Source organism: Carlito syrichta, unplaced genomic scaffold (assembly GCF_000164805.1).
Source record: "Carlito syrichta isolate Samal-C Ts95f unplaced genomic scaffold, Tarsius_syrichta-2.0.1 Scaffold314289, whole genome shotgun sequence".
In the NCBI taxonomy this organism is placed as follows: Eukaryota; Metazoa; Chordata; class Mammalia; order Primates; family Tarsiidae; genus Carlito; species Carlito syrichta.
The window spans coordinates 84,329-100,833 of NW_007258385.1; the positions used below are offsets into that span (position 1 = coordinate 84,329).

General features: G+C 50.2%; 1 long non-coding RNA gene across 1 annotated transcript; it reads right to left on the bottom strand.

Annotated features, from left to right (window-relative positions):
* Window positions 1-4,564: 4,564 nt before the first annotated feature.
* Window positions 4,565-12,977, bottom strand: LOC110596802. Its single transcript, XR_002482727.1, has 2 exons — window positions 12,914-12,977; window positions 4,565-5,008 (listed from the first exon to the last, which is right to left on the bottom strand). It is a non-coding gene; the product is annotated as an uncharacterized LOC110596802 (long non-coding RNA).
* Between the last annotated feature and the right edge of the window lie 3,528 nt (window positions 12,978-16,505).

The window sequence follows — 16,505 nt, forward strand, 5'->3', positions numbered from 1 at the left end:
ACCCTGGCCTGGGTCCAGGAAGGGGCAGGGGAGAATGGGGGGCAGCTAAGAAAAGGGGAGGTAGGTATAGAGACAGACAGAAAGAGAGCGAGACGGAGAGACAAACAGAGATGGAGAGAGACAGAGAGAGATGGAGACAAAGAGAGATGCAGAGAGATGGAGATAAAGAGAGAGATGGAGTGAGAGAAAGATGAGAAAGATGGAGAGAGAGAGAGAGTCAGAGAGAGAGATAGAGAGAGATGAAGAGACATGGAGAGGAATAGAAAGAGATGGAGAGAGAGAGACAGAAAGAGAGAGAGATGAAAAGAGACAGAGAGAGATGGACAGAGACAGAGAGGCAAAGAGAGATGGAAAAACAGAGAGAGATGGAGGAGGAGAGTTGGAGAGAGACAGAGAGAGACAGAGAAAGGTAGAGGTGGAGAGAGACAGGGATGGAGAGAATGCCATCGATCGAGTACTGAGTACTCAGTGACAATGTCCAGCAGTCACTGAGGCCTACTCCGTACCAGCCTCTGTGCTCACTGTCTGTCCTCCCATTGTCTCACTTAAGCCTCACAACTTCAAGAGCTAGGCACAATGACCCCAATATGGGGAAACTGAGATTCAGAGAAGCTGAGTGACCTCCCAAGGGCACTGAGTCAGCCAGCTCTACCTGACAGCATGCTCTGATCACCTGCCCCATGCTCGAGTGACCCTGGGTCCCAGTGCACACATGCTGCCCTGGTGTAAGTATGGGGAGTACCCCCTCGCTGCACAGGGTGATCCCGTTCAGGAAAATAAGATATGACCACCCTACCTAGGCTGCATCCTATAAATTGCTTTCTGTGTGACACGCCTCGCCCAGGATGCAACACATAGCATGTGCTCAACAAATAGTCAAACCTAGACACAGATGTCACATCTTTCACGTCTCAGAATTGAGGCAGTAGAGCACAGCGGTCAGGAACTTAGACTTGAGTCAGCCAAACCTGGGCTCGGCCCAGCTGTGTGGCCTTGGATTAGCCACTGGGCCTCTCTGGGCCTCAGTCTGCTCATCTGTAAAGTGAGGAAAAGCATGGTTCTTCCCAAGGTTGTGGGGTTATGTAAGTGACATTCTGGCACAGGTTTGCTGGGATCACCTGGCAGACACAGGACTTCAGCCTACATTCTTTCCGCTGACACCGTGGCGTTCTGCCGCGCATGCCCAGCCTGTTTGCCTCAGGATAAAGCTTGCTCACAGACCTTTTTTCCAAGATGCACTTTGCAGTTCCTGCCCTTGGGCCTTTGCACATGCTGGGTCTTTTTTTTGCTTGCTTAAACATCCTGTGCCAGACACTGTTCCAAACATATGATGTGTGTAAAACCACCTAATCTTCACAGTAATTTGATGTCTGCAAGCGAGGAAATTAAGACAGAGAGATTAGGTAACTTGTCCACGGTCACACAGAAGGCTAGTGGCAGAACTGAGATTTGAACCCAGTCACCCTCGCTGAAGAGTCTACCCTCCCCAGTACTTCCTTCTGTCCTGAGGCGCTAGCCCGCTCCCACCACTGTCTCCACCTCTGCCTTTGCCTGGAGACCTCCTAGTCACTCTTGGGCCTTTGCTGAAACGGCACTTCCGCCAGGAGACTCTCCCTGACTGCCCAGCCTGAGTCACGTTTCCCTCCTCAGCCTAGAGAATATCACTCAACTGGCCCCCCTGTTCCTTCAGAGCTGAATTCAGTTTGTTGTTCTCTGTTTATTGGATAATGTGTCTTCCCTCCCAGACGGTGCTTTCCAGGAGGGCAAGGGCGATTTTTGTATTGCCTGCATTTGGAACAGTACCAGACACAGGGAAGATGTTCAGTGAATATCTGCTGAAGGAAGGAATGGGGGAGATGGGAACAGGAACTAGAAGCACCTTACAGACAGGAGCTATGTCCCGCAGGGATTCGTCGTCCCGGGGCCACACCAGTCCTGCTTGTGCACGGTGGAGCTGTCAGTACTTCTGACTGCTGGCACCAGCCACCTGGAAGCCCACTCCCTTGGGCCCCAGGGCAAGCCGGCCAGGGCCAGGCTCAGGGTGTGCAGGCACTCAGCCCCCTCCAGCCACAGCCGTTCGCCTCTGGCCCCCACCCCTCCCGTCTCCATCTCCCTTCTTCTTTTCCCTTCTGAGATGAAGCACTGAAATGATTTTTCTACTTGAGCAGTTTTCAATTTAGATTAAGAAAAATGTGGTCTGCAGTCACTCGGCAAGAGGCCCCGGCAGCTCCGTCCCTTCGGGGACTGGGGTTTTTGCAGCTGTTGACAGAGCAGAGTCAGTTCTGGAAGGAGGGGAGTCTGCAAGGGACTTCCCACCCCCCCCCCCCCGCCCACCCCCGCCCCGGCCCCAAGACTTGGTTTCCCCCTGTCTCCTGGGCAAGGCAGGGCTCAGGGCCTGGAACTAGGCAGCCCTGGCTGGGACTCCAGCTCTAACCGTGCAGACTGTGGGACCTGAGGCTGTGCCTGCGCCCAGAGCCACTGGCTTTATCTGTCAAGTGGGCCCCTGGTAAGGTAAACCCTCTCAGCTGGTCCGTGCTTCCCACCCAGACCAAAGAGTCTCTCCTGGCCTCCCAGACTGTAGGGGAATAAGTAGCAAGGACAACACAAGGACGTTCTGAAGGGGCAGAACAGCGTGGGCAGAGCTTCAGAAACCCCAGGACCAGGGCAGAAAGGGGGAGAGGCTGAGACTGGTGGAGTTTTGACAGATGGAAGTTTCCAGGGCAGCCCTCGAGAGGCCAGAGCTCAACTGAGGTCAAAACCCAGGGCATCTACGCTCGTCTGGGGCAGAGGAAGAGGGATGTGGAACTCCAGGGCCACTTAATTCCTTTCTAATTCTGAAGCCTTCATTCCAGGGACAGATTTTGAACTGTTGGATATTACCCTTCAAAATGGAGGCTGCTTTTGCTCAAGTGGATAAGGAAATGAAAGGTGTGTGTTCACCACAGCTAACAGCACCGGTTCTGGAGTCAGGCACACTGGATCTCATTTCCTGCTCCTCCCCTCAGCAGCTCTGTGATCTGGGCAAGTTACTCAACCTCTCAAAATGAATTCATAAGTGTCATACTCCTTCGTTTTTATTTTTTATTTTGTGAATCAACTTTATCAAGATGCAAAATACTTATGATAAAATCTACCCATTTTAAGGATTTATTTCAATGAATTTTGAAATGTATACACCCACATAACCACCACCATGATCAAGAAAATGAACATTTTTATCATCCTCAAAAGTTGTCCTGTGCCCCTTCACGGTCCATCTGTTGTTTTTAATATAAAAGTAGGTTGGGGTGCAGTGGTTTACACCTGTAATCCCAGCACTTTGGGAGGCTGAGGCAGGAGGGTAGCTTGAGCCCAGGAATTTGAGACCAGCCTGGGCAACATGGTGAGACCTTGTCTCTACAAAAACTCAATAAATAAATGAATGAATAAATAGACATGGTGGTGGACGCCTATAGTCCCAGCCACTCAGGAAGCTGAGGCAGGAGGATCGTCTGAGCCCAGGAGGTCAAGGCTTTGGTGAGCCATGATCATGCCACTTGCACTTCAGTGTGGGTGACAGAGTGAGACCTCATGGGTGACAGAGTGAGACCTCAAAAAAAAATCAGAAAAATGATTAATATAAAAATATAGGTTCCCAACCCCAGTAGATCTTGGCCACAAAGGAGCATCCCAGGAGGGTGTGCAGTGTGGACTCAGACTCTGCCTCTCTGTTCCCCACCCCCTGCCCCCACTCCCTGCCATGTAGACCTGGAAACACGCATGTGCCCTATAGAGAAACTCAGACTCACAAGACATGAACTGGTTCCCCATACACCGACTGCCCCTGGGGAGCCACTAAGTCCCCTGCAGGTACAACCCCAGCTGGCACTGGGCTCCTGGGCTTCCTGGTGTGCTCGCTGCCATGAGCCTTACTCTTCCAACACCTCCATGAGTCTGAGGGCGGCTCAAGGAAGGATCTGTGTGTGCCACGTATCATTCATGATTGCATCCTCAATGCCCCGCAGGGACCTGGCACATAGTAGGTATTCAATAAACAGGTGTAGAGTAAATGAACGGGAAGGGGACTGCCAGCCGGAGGACCCCTGGAGGAAGTGCTTGGAACACCCAATAACTCTTCTTCAAGTTCCTTTCCCAAATGTCCTACCTGTCCTACTATTAATTAATATTCTTTAAATGAGCTCCACTCATTTCTATCCTCTCTATAGCTGCCTCACCTTAAATAATCAGATCCAGGGCATGATGGTTAGAGACGAAATATATATGGGGAAGCTGGATTTGTTGGCTCATACTTGTAATCCTAGTGCTTTGGGGGACCAAGTGGGAGGATTACTGAAAGCCAGGAATTCAAGACCAGCCTGGGCAACATAGCAAGACCTCATCTCTGCAAATTAAAAAAAAATTATCCAGGGGTGGTGGTGTGCACCTGTAGTCCCAGCTACTCAGGAGGCTGATGGGGGGAATAACTTGAGCTCAGGAGTTTATTCAAGGCAGTGATTGCACCACTGCACCCAGCCTGGGCATCACAGTAAGATCCTATATCTAAAAAAAATTTTTTAGACAAAGATGTACTTGGAACTTTTTATTTTCACATTATTCTAAACTTTACAGAAAGATTGCAAAGAATGTCCATACACCTCTTCACCCAGACCTGCCAACTGAATCCATTTTGCCCCACTTGTTCTATCATTCTCTCTCCCTCTCCATACCTACACATACACACTTATACCTTGTTCTAATACACATTGAAGTAAAATCCTATACCAGACTGTATTCTTACTTGTGAATACTCGTTGCCCCCCTTCTCAACTGCTCCTCTGCCGATTACATTTCCCACCTCATCACCATCACATCTGGGCATGTGAGCAATGAAAGCCATTGTGAGGTTCTGCAGTGGGTCTTTCTGCTGCTGTGGACTCAGCGTGTTCCAGGCAGGGACTGCCCTTTCCCTCTGGTTCTCAGAATGATGACATGGAGCAGAGTCAAAGCAGACCCTTGACGGGCCTGAAGCCTGAGCAAAACATAAACACGTATTGTCAGAGCCACTGAGATTTGAGGGAGGGCATCTGTTGCCGCAGCTGAACTTTCTTTAAGTTGAAGGATGCAAATGTTTACTGTTAAGATGAAAGATGTGTGTGTACCATCTACACGTACACAGCAAACTTGAGCAACATGGCATTGGCCATGGTGACCCCAGAGGTATGGTTGAGTATGTTCCCATTTAATGGAGGAGGAAATGGAGGCTTGTAATGCTCAGGCAGCTTGCCCAGAGATGACTCTGGACACTGCTGTCTGGGGGTTCTGTCTCATGGAAAGGCAATGGAACTTGCCCTTGGCAACACAGTTCTTCAGAGACGGCCTTCCTGGATGGTCTCCTCCCACAAGCCCCTCTTCTCTTTCATGTCCCAAGCCACCTGTGCTCCTTCTGGCCCCATTCCTGAAGTTCTCTCGGCTGAAATCAGCTGAATGCCAGAAGATTCCGTGAAGGAGTTAGCTGCTAACTAGAGGTGTTAACTGCTAATGAAAGTGCCAGCACCAAGGTATTAGCAAATAAGAATTAACACCTCTCGGGGTGTTGGCATATTAATAAGGGACCTCAGGAAGATCAAGATGGTTTCAAGAGCCAGAGGAACAGAGCTCAAAGGTGGCAGAATCATTTGGCTCTACCATTCTTTCTGCCCTGTTGTGAGCTGGGCCCTGAGCTAAGACAGGCAGCCGAGAATTTGCGTATGCTCAGAGCTTTGCAGCGTGCGGCGCCCGGCGGCTCACAATGCACCTGCTTACAAAGTGCTTGCTCCCTCTCTGCCCAGTGAGGCGAGCTTGGCTGTTCCTGTTCACCTATGAAGCTGCGGGGTGGGGGTGGGGGTGAGTTACTCAAGGTCACATGCTAGTGGGGGGGGATTATTCCTGTGGCAGTCTGACTCCTCCCACTGGGGGCTAGAGCATCTTAGTTCATATCTTCCCCTTCTCGGAACTAAGATCAACTCTAACCCCAACGAGTCAGTGCCAAGACCAGGCCGATTCCTGGAACACCGTGCCTAGAAGGCCCCCTTTCCTGGTTCAACTTCTGTTCACCTTTTTAGACTTAACTTGGGCATCACATCTTCCTGGAGCCTTCCCAGATGGCCCTAGGCAGCCTCCCTCTGGGCTGCCACAATACACAGGGCATGTCTTGCTCCTGCGTGTTGCATTAGAAAGATCTCTCTCTCTCTCTCTCTTTTTTTTTTTTTTGAGTTGGAGTCTCACTCTGCTGCCCAGGCTAGAGTGCAGTGGCATGCTCATGGCCACCACAGCCTCGATCTGCTGGGCTCAGGTGATCCTTCTGCCTCAGCCTTCCAAGTAGCTGGAACTACAGGCAAGTGTCACCATGCCCAGCTAATTTTTCATTTATTGTAGAGAGGAGGTCTTGCCTAGTTGCCCAGGCTCGTCTCAAACCCCTAAGCTCAGGCAATCCTCTCGCCGCAGCCTCTCAAAGTGCTGGGATTACAGACTTGAGCCACTGCGCCCAGCCTAGAAAGATCTCTTTATGAACCAGATAAATCTGTGTCCCCCATGCCAGGCAGGCAGCACAGAATGAAGGAAGTGACCATAATGTTTGTTGGGTGAGTAGATCAATTGATGACTCCTAGAGACTTTAGAGAGAACTCATCAGAGAGAGCACCATTGTCTACTCTCCAAGACAAGGCTGGTATAAAATGTGCCCATTTTTTTTTTTTTTTTTTTGAGTTAGAGTCTCACTCTGTTGCCCAGACTGGAGTGCAGTGGCCGCTCCCGGCCACCGCAGCCTCGACCTGCTGGGCTCTGGCGATCCTTCCGCCTCAGCCTTCCAAATAGCTGGAACTGCAGGTATGCACACCCGGCTGATTTTTTTTTTTTTATTGTAGAGATGAGGTCTCGCTGCCCAGGTGGGTCTCGAACCCGCGGGCTCAGGCAATCCACTCACCTTAGCCTCCCAAAGGCGCGGGATTACAGGCCCGGCTAAATGTGCCCATTTTAAAGTGAAACAAGAGGTGAGCTGTTCTCATCTCCTCTAAGCCCTAGTACTAGTTTGAGATCCATCCAAAGTAGGTATCTGTATCTTCGTGTGTCTCTGTGTATAAGTGCATATAGAGACCACATCCACCAAACCAGCATTTCTGATGTATTTCCCATGGACCAGTGAGCACTGCAGCATGGGGCTAGGGTGTTATGGGGGTGGAAAGGGGAGAGTTCATGGCCAAAGATATCTGGAAAGCCCTGGGCTTAAGAGATGGATGTTGTAGGACTTCTCAGAGTCTTTAAAGGTGACACACTTACGGTACATTTACTATGTGCTGAGCACTGTGCTAAGCACGTTACACTCATTTCCATAGTAGCTTACATTCCTCTAGAATGTCAGCTTCTTGAGGACAAGCACCACGTCTGTCTTGTTCACCAGTGTATCCATAGAGCCAATACACTGTATCTACGCAATCGATGAATAAGCTAACAAATGAATAAATGGCCCTGTTGCTAGCATTCCCATTTGATGGGTGAGGGATGCATCATACGGCGGAGTCTGGGCTTTCCCTGCCGCGTCGCTGCTCGATGTGGCAACACACCTGGTGAATCTGCAGGGGCGACTCTCGCATGAGGCATTTCTAGCTGGATTTGCCCGCAAAGCTCCCTGTGACTGTGGGCACCAGCAGCCTGGCAGCCCACCCCCTTCGGCCCCAGGGTGAGCCGGCTCCTTCCTCAGGACATTGCTGAGCAGCATCAGGACATGCTGAGCAGCATCACAAGCCCTGAGAGACCGTCATCTGGGTTCTGCAAGCGTCAAGGGCAGGCCCATGGTCCCTGATCCATTTCCCCAGACCCCCAGGCCACAGAGACCAGAGGGCAGGAGGAGGGGAGGCTTAGCTTAGGCTCTCCTACGTGGCTTCTCATCCTGCCGTTGGCAGCCCCTCTCGCTGTGGCTCCAGCTCCTTCTGCAGTCCCAGGCACTGGCCATATCGCTTTCTCTCTTTGGGTTCTTACCCCACAGCATCTCGTTCGCATGTGTGGAGCCCACCAGTCCCTCAATGGTTCCTCGGAATGTGAGGTGGGGGGACATGGTCCATAGAATCTTCCTGGTGTTGACAGTCTGTCAGTGGCTGCACTTCCAACTCTGCCAAAGTGTCCCCTTTCCCCTCTTCCCAAGCACTGTCCCTGTTTCCCTGTGTTGATGCTGTCCCCTGAGCTGCCCTGTGTGGCCCTGATAGAATCTCCTGAAATAGTAACGAACTCCTACTAAGCACCATGACTGTCTGAGCTCATTTAATCCTTGTAACAATCCAATGAGAGGTCTCTGATCACCATCCCCATCCTGCGGATGAGTAAACTGAGTCTCAGGGAAGTGGATTGACCTGTCCCAGGCCACACATTTAGTAAATGAGAAACTGAGATGTGAGCCAGACACACTGGGTCCAGAACACCCTCCCACCACAGACAACAGTCATAGGCAATCCCTGGGAGTCGGGAAGATTGGACAGAGCCCCTCATGCCTTTAAGTTCCTGGAGCATGGTGGCGGTCTCAAGGCCTTTCTCCTTGTCTTGTAGTGAGCCTCTCAGCCCAGGAGGCAGGCAAGCAGGCCTTGCACCAACCCTTCACAGGGTATTTAAAGGGAACCTCCTAGCCCTGGTCATCCAGTTGACTAGATGGTGCCTGAGGCTCCCCACCCTTCTCCTCCCAGTCCCCCAAAACATCAAGCCACCTGTGATGTCATCAAGACAGGGTTTCAAGATCCTGATCAAATACCACCTTCCCTACGAAGCTGTCCTAGAGGCACCATCAGAAATGAGAATTCTCTCTGTCACTCTGCATGGTTTTTTATCTCTGCCAAATCAGGACAGTCTTGTGTTGGCTGGGCTGTGTTCGTGTCTCCTCTGGCCTGCCAGACTGGAAGCTCGGGGAGAGTAGAAGTTGAAACCAATGCATACACCTTCCTTGACAGCCCGGCCCAGTACCTTGTATGTGACAGATAATAAGTGTTGAATAAATGGATAGATCAATGGATAAGAAAATGAAGAAGGAAGGAAGAAAGGAAGAAAAGTAGAAAGGGAGAAGGGAGGAAGGAAGGGAGGAAGGGAGGGGGCAATGGTCGATGGGAAGGAGGGGAATGGACAAATATGGACGGATGGATACATGGATGATGGGAAGATGAATCAATGGGTGGATGAGAAGATGGATGGATAGCAGAAGGATGGATGGATGGATGGATGGATGGATGGATGGATGGATGAGAAAATCCATATCGATGGGTAGACCGCAGACTGGCTGGTGAACATGAGGGTGTAGTGAATGGAACAGTGGATAGATACATGGATGGGAGGATGGACGGTTAGGTGGACGGAGGGACGGATGGTCTGGGTGGATAGCTAGATGAATGGATGTGAGCAGACTGAGGTGCTGAGCAATGTGTGGTGAGCATTCCTATGTGGGGCAACCCTCTGGCCAGTGGGCAGCTGGTCGCTGGGTTTCCAGGACACTGAACATAAGGCTGAGAAACTAGCAGCCATCCCAGTGAAGCGTGGGGAAGAGGCGATGGAGACTGCAGAGCTGACGCCCAGCTAGGCCACTCCTCAGCACGCCCCCTGCAGGGGTGACTGAGATCTACACTAGCAAGATGCTGGAAGTCTGCGGCCCTGAGAAGAGTCAAAGGCTTCAGGTTCTCTGTCTCAAGGACTCAGAACTGAAGACCCTGAATTGAAAAACTCTGTATTTCTACTAATGCACTGGGCATAGTTCTCAGCACTTCACAAAGATGTCTCCTCTGGGGCCCCCCGCCACCATGGTGTAGACACTCTTGCCGTCCTCGCAACGTGTTTGCTTTGTGAGACAACGCCGCTATTAAGTGGTAGAACCCGGACTTGAACCCGAGCAGGCTAAGCAGGGTCCAGAGTCCCTGCTTCTCACCACGGCATGACCCCACCTCAAGGAATCGAGGGCTCTGCCCTCTGTTTGGGAGAGTCAGCACTCCAGGCTCGAAGAGCCTGCGGTTCTGTGGCCCTCCGTGGCTCCACACCCCAGAGGCTGGACCCGGCTCCCAGGGAAGGCACAGGAGGCTGGGGCCTGGGGAGGGCCATGTTGGCTCTGGTGAGCACCAGCCCTGCTGATGTCAGGCGCCAGCCGTCACTCTTCCTGTTCACCTTGGGGGGGAAACATATTTGTGGCAGATAGCAGGCTCGAGGGTGTGTCGGCCCTCCGCCCACTCCTGGGCCTGATGGATGGGCTACACGGCCCCCCCTGACCTGTGTGTGTACCGTTATCTGCTCAGCCAAGGGAAGCCGTTCATCACGCCGACAGCTCAGCGAGGCACACCTGCTGGGCCTCGTCAACCACAGCAGCCCGTATCCTGGGAGGAAGGAGGGGAGAGCGTGGGAGGGGAGGGCGGAAGAGACAGAGAGAAGAGGACCAAGCACCTGGTTGCAGCAACATCTCCAAGTCGGGACTGGCCCAGAGGGTAGCAGTGAATTCTGGGCACAATGCCTGGCTTCTCTTCCTGGTGGTACCACAAATGTGCTGTGTGGCCATGGGCTAGTCACTTAACCTCTCTGAGCTGTCAAACAAGATTAAGCTTTGCCAGAAACCTGGGAGTCACTTTTGTCTCTTTCTCCTCTTGCTCCTTGTCTGATCACTTGTTTCTGTCGGCTTGGCCTCCCGGTTTATTGTCGTCCTGTCCGTTTGTCACTATCACCTCCTGGCAACCTCCCAGGTTCAGGCTACCAGCATCTCTGCCTGGGTGAAGCTACAGCCTCCCTGCTTTCTTTCCTGCAGCCTATACTCTGTTATTCAAATTCACAGCTCAGAGAGACTCCGTGGAGGAGCCCTGAGACACCCGCAGAGAGGGAAGGAGGTGTCCTGCAGCCCCTGAGGCTCCAGCCCCCCATCTTCTGAGGCAGAGCCGCTCGGCAGAGCCCTTTTGAATCCCCAGTCCACAGACACCATGAGCACCAGTCAAACTACTGTGGTTGAAAGCCACTGGGTTTCGTTTGTTGTATAGCCACGCTCTCAGCTTAGGCGTCACCTCCTCAGGGAAGCCCTCCCTAACCAAGAGCACTACAGGACCCTGTAGCTCCTTTTTGCTTTTTTCTTTATAACACATCACAGCTGGCACTTATGCAGTTTTCTTATGTGATGGCCGATTCTCTTTCTCTCTCTCTCTAATATATAAGCTCTGCAAAAGGGGGAAGAATCTTGTCCCCCCACTGCGTTCCCAGCAGTCAATAGTGTCTGGCACATAAGAGATGTTCAGTAAATACCACGATTTCATAATTTCATTAAATTATTATAACCACCCCGTGAAGTGGGCTTTATTATCCTTCTTTTCCAGACACAGAAGCTGAGACTCAGAGATGTTCAGTTTGCGCCCAAAGCCACACAGCAGAGCAGCATCTGAGCCTGAATTATCTCTGACCCTGAAGTCAGAGGGCAGCTCCTGACAGGTAGAAGACAGGTAGAAGCCTTCTGGGATCCTGGAAGCAGGGCTGAGAGCTACCACAAATGTCCTTTTGTTTAACCCTTGGTGGAAGGGAGGCCCACAGAGGGGAGGAGACTCGCCCAGATCACACAGCTCATCACTATGCAAGTTGGACAAGGCCCAGAGCTCCACATCCTGACCAGAGCTCCTCTGGCTGTAGCCGCAAACCTGCCTTGGCCCCTGCCAGACACAAAGCCCAAGACTCGCTTCCAGAAGGACGGAATTAGGGCAATCACCTGACCCTTTGGAGAGAGGAGAATGACATTTCTACGTCCAAAGCACAGGGGACACGGAGAACGATCATTTGTGGAAAGCAACTGTGTTCCAGACAAGCCTCAAAGAGACTTCTCATGGCGAGTCGGTAAGATACCACCAGCCACCTGCCACAGGAGGACCCTGAGGTTGAAGAGGGCCGAGGGCTTCCGCAGGCCACCAGGCATGGGACTGCCAGGTCGGGATTTGAATGTGTGGACGCCTCAGCCCTCTTCAACCTCAGGGTTCTCCTGTGAAAGGTGATCTGTCTGTCCCCAGAATGTCCTCCAGGGGCCCCGAGGTCATGTGCCGGTGGGGGTTTAAGGAAGCCTCAGGGAACAAGAGCATTGGGTCAGCCTTAAGGAAGTGGCGTGGTTTCTAAGGACACTGGGAGAGCATTCCAGATGGAGGGAGGGAGCGTGGGCCAGGCCTGGAGGCAGGGTGAGGCCGAGGCCTGGGGGCCTGCCCCGGAGGCCGTGAGCCGGGGCCCAGAGGGGCTGACTGTGGCCTGGGCCGCCGGCAGACGTGAGTCCCACAGTCCCTGCCCCTTGTTGACTCCACCGCCCTCATCACCTTCCCCCCCCCATCCCCCCACCCCCTCTCAGCCAGAGCAAGGACTGGAAAATAAATGAGTCTGTTTATGAAGCCCATAATGTTGCCAGCAAAACAAGGCACTCAGCAGAGCAGCGCGGCGCCTCTAATGGGATATTATTTATGTCATTTTCCTCCCGGCGCTGGAGCCATTACCGCCTGGGATGGCGCTCCGTCACCCTCCGTTCCCCCAGCGACGCTCCAATGTCACGCTGAAGGGTGCGCGCTGCACTCGTCATGGGTAGCGCCCAGCTGCCAGCCTCTGGACCAGGCTGGGACAGGTGGGGTGGGGGGTGACAGGGCAACCCCAGTTCCCCACCAGTCAGAGGTCACTGGGCCCACACCTGCCAGGGGGATCCAGGGTTTTCCAGGTTGCTCTTGGTGCCAGCCATGCTTCCAGGCACTCAGAGTCCTCCACGCTCCCCACTGCCCTGCAGACAAAGCTCCACATCACAGTCAGTCAGGGAGGCCTTGGGCCTTGGCTCCTGCCCACCCTCCTAGCCTCAGCTCTGGCCTCCTGTGTGCAAGTGCCAGAACCAGATGGCCCGGTGCGCCAAGCCCAGACAATGCATCTTCCCAGACTGACTCCCACTCACCTCTCCTCTCCTGCCCAGCTTCTGCCTTTGCCTCTTCTTCTACCTCAGCTGTCTCAGTTTCCCCTGGGTGAAGAACAGCCTTCAGGACAGCCTCCGTGGAGCCTGCCAAGTGGCAGCAGCTGGCATTCAGGTCCAAGCCCATCTGAGAGAGGCTCTGGTGACTTCCACCAGGCTTAGAACAGGCTTCCCCGGTGGCTTCCTGGAGGGGATGGGTCACAGCAACCCTGGGAGCAAACAAAGAACATTGGCAGTCAAGAGCTTGGAAGGAGTCACAGACAAATGCCCTGTTCAAAAAATCTGCATCTGCCACCCCAGGTGACCCAGCACCGGGCTACATGAGCTCAGGAAGACACGTTTCCGTGGCAGGCCCTTGAATACCTTGCTCTGCGTGCTGCCTGTCCTTTCTGCCTCTCTTCCTGTGTTCTGGCTGCCCGAGTCCCACCTCCCAGGAGGCCTCGCTCTGGCCCTGTGTGTTAGGAAGCCCAGGCGAAGCCGCTGCTTCAGTCTCAACTTCACTTGCTTGCTGCAAGAGCTGAGGCAAGCTAATGAACCTCTCTGAGCCTCAGTCTCCTCAGCTGGAAAGTGGAGGAGCAGTAGCCCTCCCTCAAGGGCTGTTGGGCGCGCTCACCCAAGGCCCGGAACGCTGGCCTCTCCTCCACCTCGGCACAGCTGCTCTTGCGCCAGAGATCTCAGTACCACCTTCATGGCAGAAACCCTCGGTGCTTTGTTCACTGCTTTGCCCCGAGGACTTAGCACACAAGTCCTAACACATTCCAGTATATGCAATGCATTTTCCCTGAGTGGCTGAATGACGGGTCTTATTTAATTCTTGCCACAACTCTGTGTTGTAGGGATTATCTCCATTTCAAGCTCATCAATTTCTGCTTTTATCTCAAGTTCTCCTTCCACTTTCTTTTAATTTATTTTGCTATATTTCTAGTATCTTAAATTGGAATTTTAGGTGATTTATATTTAATCAGCCTTGTATTCTCACAAGGGCATTCAAGACTATGCATTTCCCTCTGAATACAATTTTGTCTGCACCCCATCAGTTTGGATATGACATCCTCTCGTTGCCTTTCGGCTATAAGTGACTTTTATTTTACCTTCATTTTACAAATAAGGACACTGAGAGTCAAATAGTAGAAGTGACTTGTCCAAGGCCACAGATGGAGAAAGGGGCGGAACTGAAGTTTGTGATCCCATGGGCCCTGTACCAGTTTCCCTGAATGGTAGCACTGACATCTTGCAAAACTGTAGTAGAGTGTCACAGCCAGGGTGTCAACTGCTTCAGTCAATTTGGGCTGCTGTAACAAAGCACTAGAAACTGGGTGGTTTAAACAGCAAGCACTTATTTCACCAGAATGGACACTCGCAGACTCAAAGTAAAAGGATGAAAAACAATTTATCAAGTGAACTGAACACAAAAGAAAGCAGGAGTCGTGACCCTAATGTCAGACAAAATATCCTTTTAAGTTGTCAAAAATTTCAAAGATACAGAAGGTCACTACATAATGATAAAAGGTTCAGTTCATCAACAAGAAATATCCATCCTAAGCATATATGCACCCAACATAGGAGCACCAATCTTTATAAAGCAACTTTTAGGTAAACTAAAAAAAGACATTGTCTCAAACACTATCATAGCTGGAGACTTAAATACCCCACTAACAACCCTAGATAGATAGATCATCAAGGCAAAAAATCAACAAGGAGATCCAGAACCTTGACTTGACACATGACCAAATGGACTTAATAGGTACCTACAGAACACTCTACCCAACAACCACAGAAAATACATTCTACTCATCACCACATAACATACTCCAAGATCGATCACACCCTCAGCCATAAATCAAGCCTAAACAATTTCCATAAGATTGAAATACTCCCATGCACCTTCTCAGACCATAGTGGAATAAAAATAAATATCCACACCAACAAAGCTACTCCCAAACCCACAGAGACATAGACACTAAACAGCATGATGCTTAACAACTCCTGGGTCAACACAGAAATCAAAGCAGAAATTAAAAGATTTCCGGAAACAAATGAAAATAAAACCTCTGGGATACCATGAAAGCAGTACTGAGAAGGGAATTTATTTCTTTATGAACATACGTCAAGAAAATGGAAAGATCACAAGTTAACAACCTAACAAATCACCTAAGGGAGCTGGAAAGACAAGACCACTAAAACCCTAACTTCAGCAGAAGAATTCAGATCACTAAAGTAAAAGCCCAAACACAGGACATAAAAGACAAAAACATTATTCAAAAAATCAACGAAACAGATATCTGTTTCTTTGAAAATATAAATAAGATTAATGAGCCCCTAGGCAGACTGACCAAGAAAAAGAGAGAAAAAACCCAAATAAACACAATCAGAAATGCAAAAGATCAAATCACAACGGACTCTGAAGAAATACAAAAGAGTACCAGAGATTACTATGCACACCTGTAAAGAAACAAACTTGAAAACCTAAATGAAATGGAGGACTTTCTAACATCACACAACCTCCCAAGGTTGAAACAAGAAGAAATTGAGCCATTAAATAGACCAATAATAACAACATAGTAAATAGATGCCATCATAAGAAAACTACCCACAAAAAAAAAAAGCCCTGAACCAGAGGGCTTTCCAGCAGAGATCTACAAAATATACAAGGAGAAGCTGATACCAATCCTATTGGAAATTTTCCAAGCAATCAAGACAGAACTCTCCCCAAATCATTTTATGATGCTAACATCACACTGATACCAAACCAGGTAAAGATCCAACAAAGAAAGAGAGCTACAGGCCAATATCCCTGGTGAACATAGATACAAAAATATTCAACAAGATTCTAGCAAATTGGATCTAACAACACATCTCAAAAATCATCCACCACGACCAAAGAGGCTTCATCTCTGAGATGCAGAGCTGGTTCAACATCTGCAAGACCATAAATGTAATTAAATACATCAACAAATGTAAAAATAGAAATCACATGGTTATATCATTAGATGCAGAAAAAGCTTTCAATAAAATCCAGCATCCCTTCTTGATAAAAACCTTTGAACACCTAGGCATAGAAGGATCATATCTCAAGATAGTAAGAGCCATCTATGATAAACCCACAGCTAACATATAGCTAAATGGACAAAAATTGGAAGCTTTTCCCCTGAAAACCAGAACAAGACAAGGCTGCCCACTTTCACCATTCTTGTTCAACATAGTGCTGGAAGTCCTAGCTAGAACAATCAGATAAGAGAAGGAAATCAGGGGTATCCAAGTATAGAAAGAGGAAGTCAAGCTATCCCTCTTTGCTGATGATATGATTCTACACTTCAAAAATCTAAGAGAATCTGTCAAAAACCTTGCACTGAAAAAGGACTTTGGCAAAGTCTCAGGGTACAAAATCAACATGAAAAAGACAGTAACATTGCTATACACCAACAACAAATGGGCAGAGAACCAAATAAAAAGCACAATCCCATTCACAATAACCACACACACACAAAATGAAATACCTAAGTATCTTCCTAACCAGAGAAGTGAAAGACCTTTACAATGAAAACTACAAAACACTGCTCAAAGAAATCAAAGATGA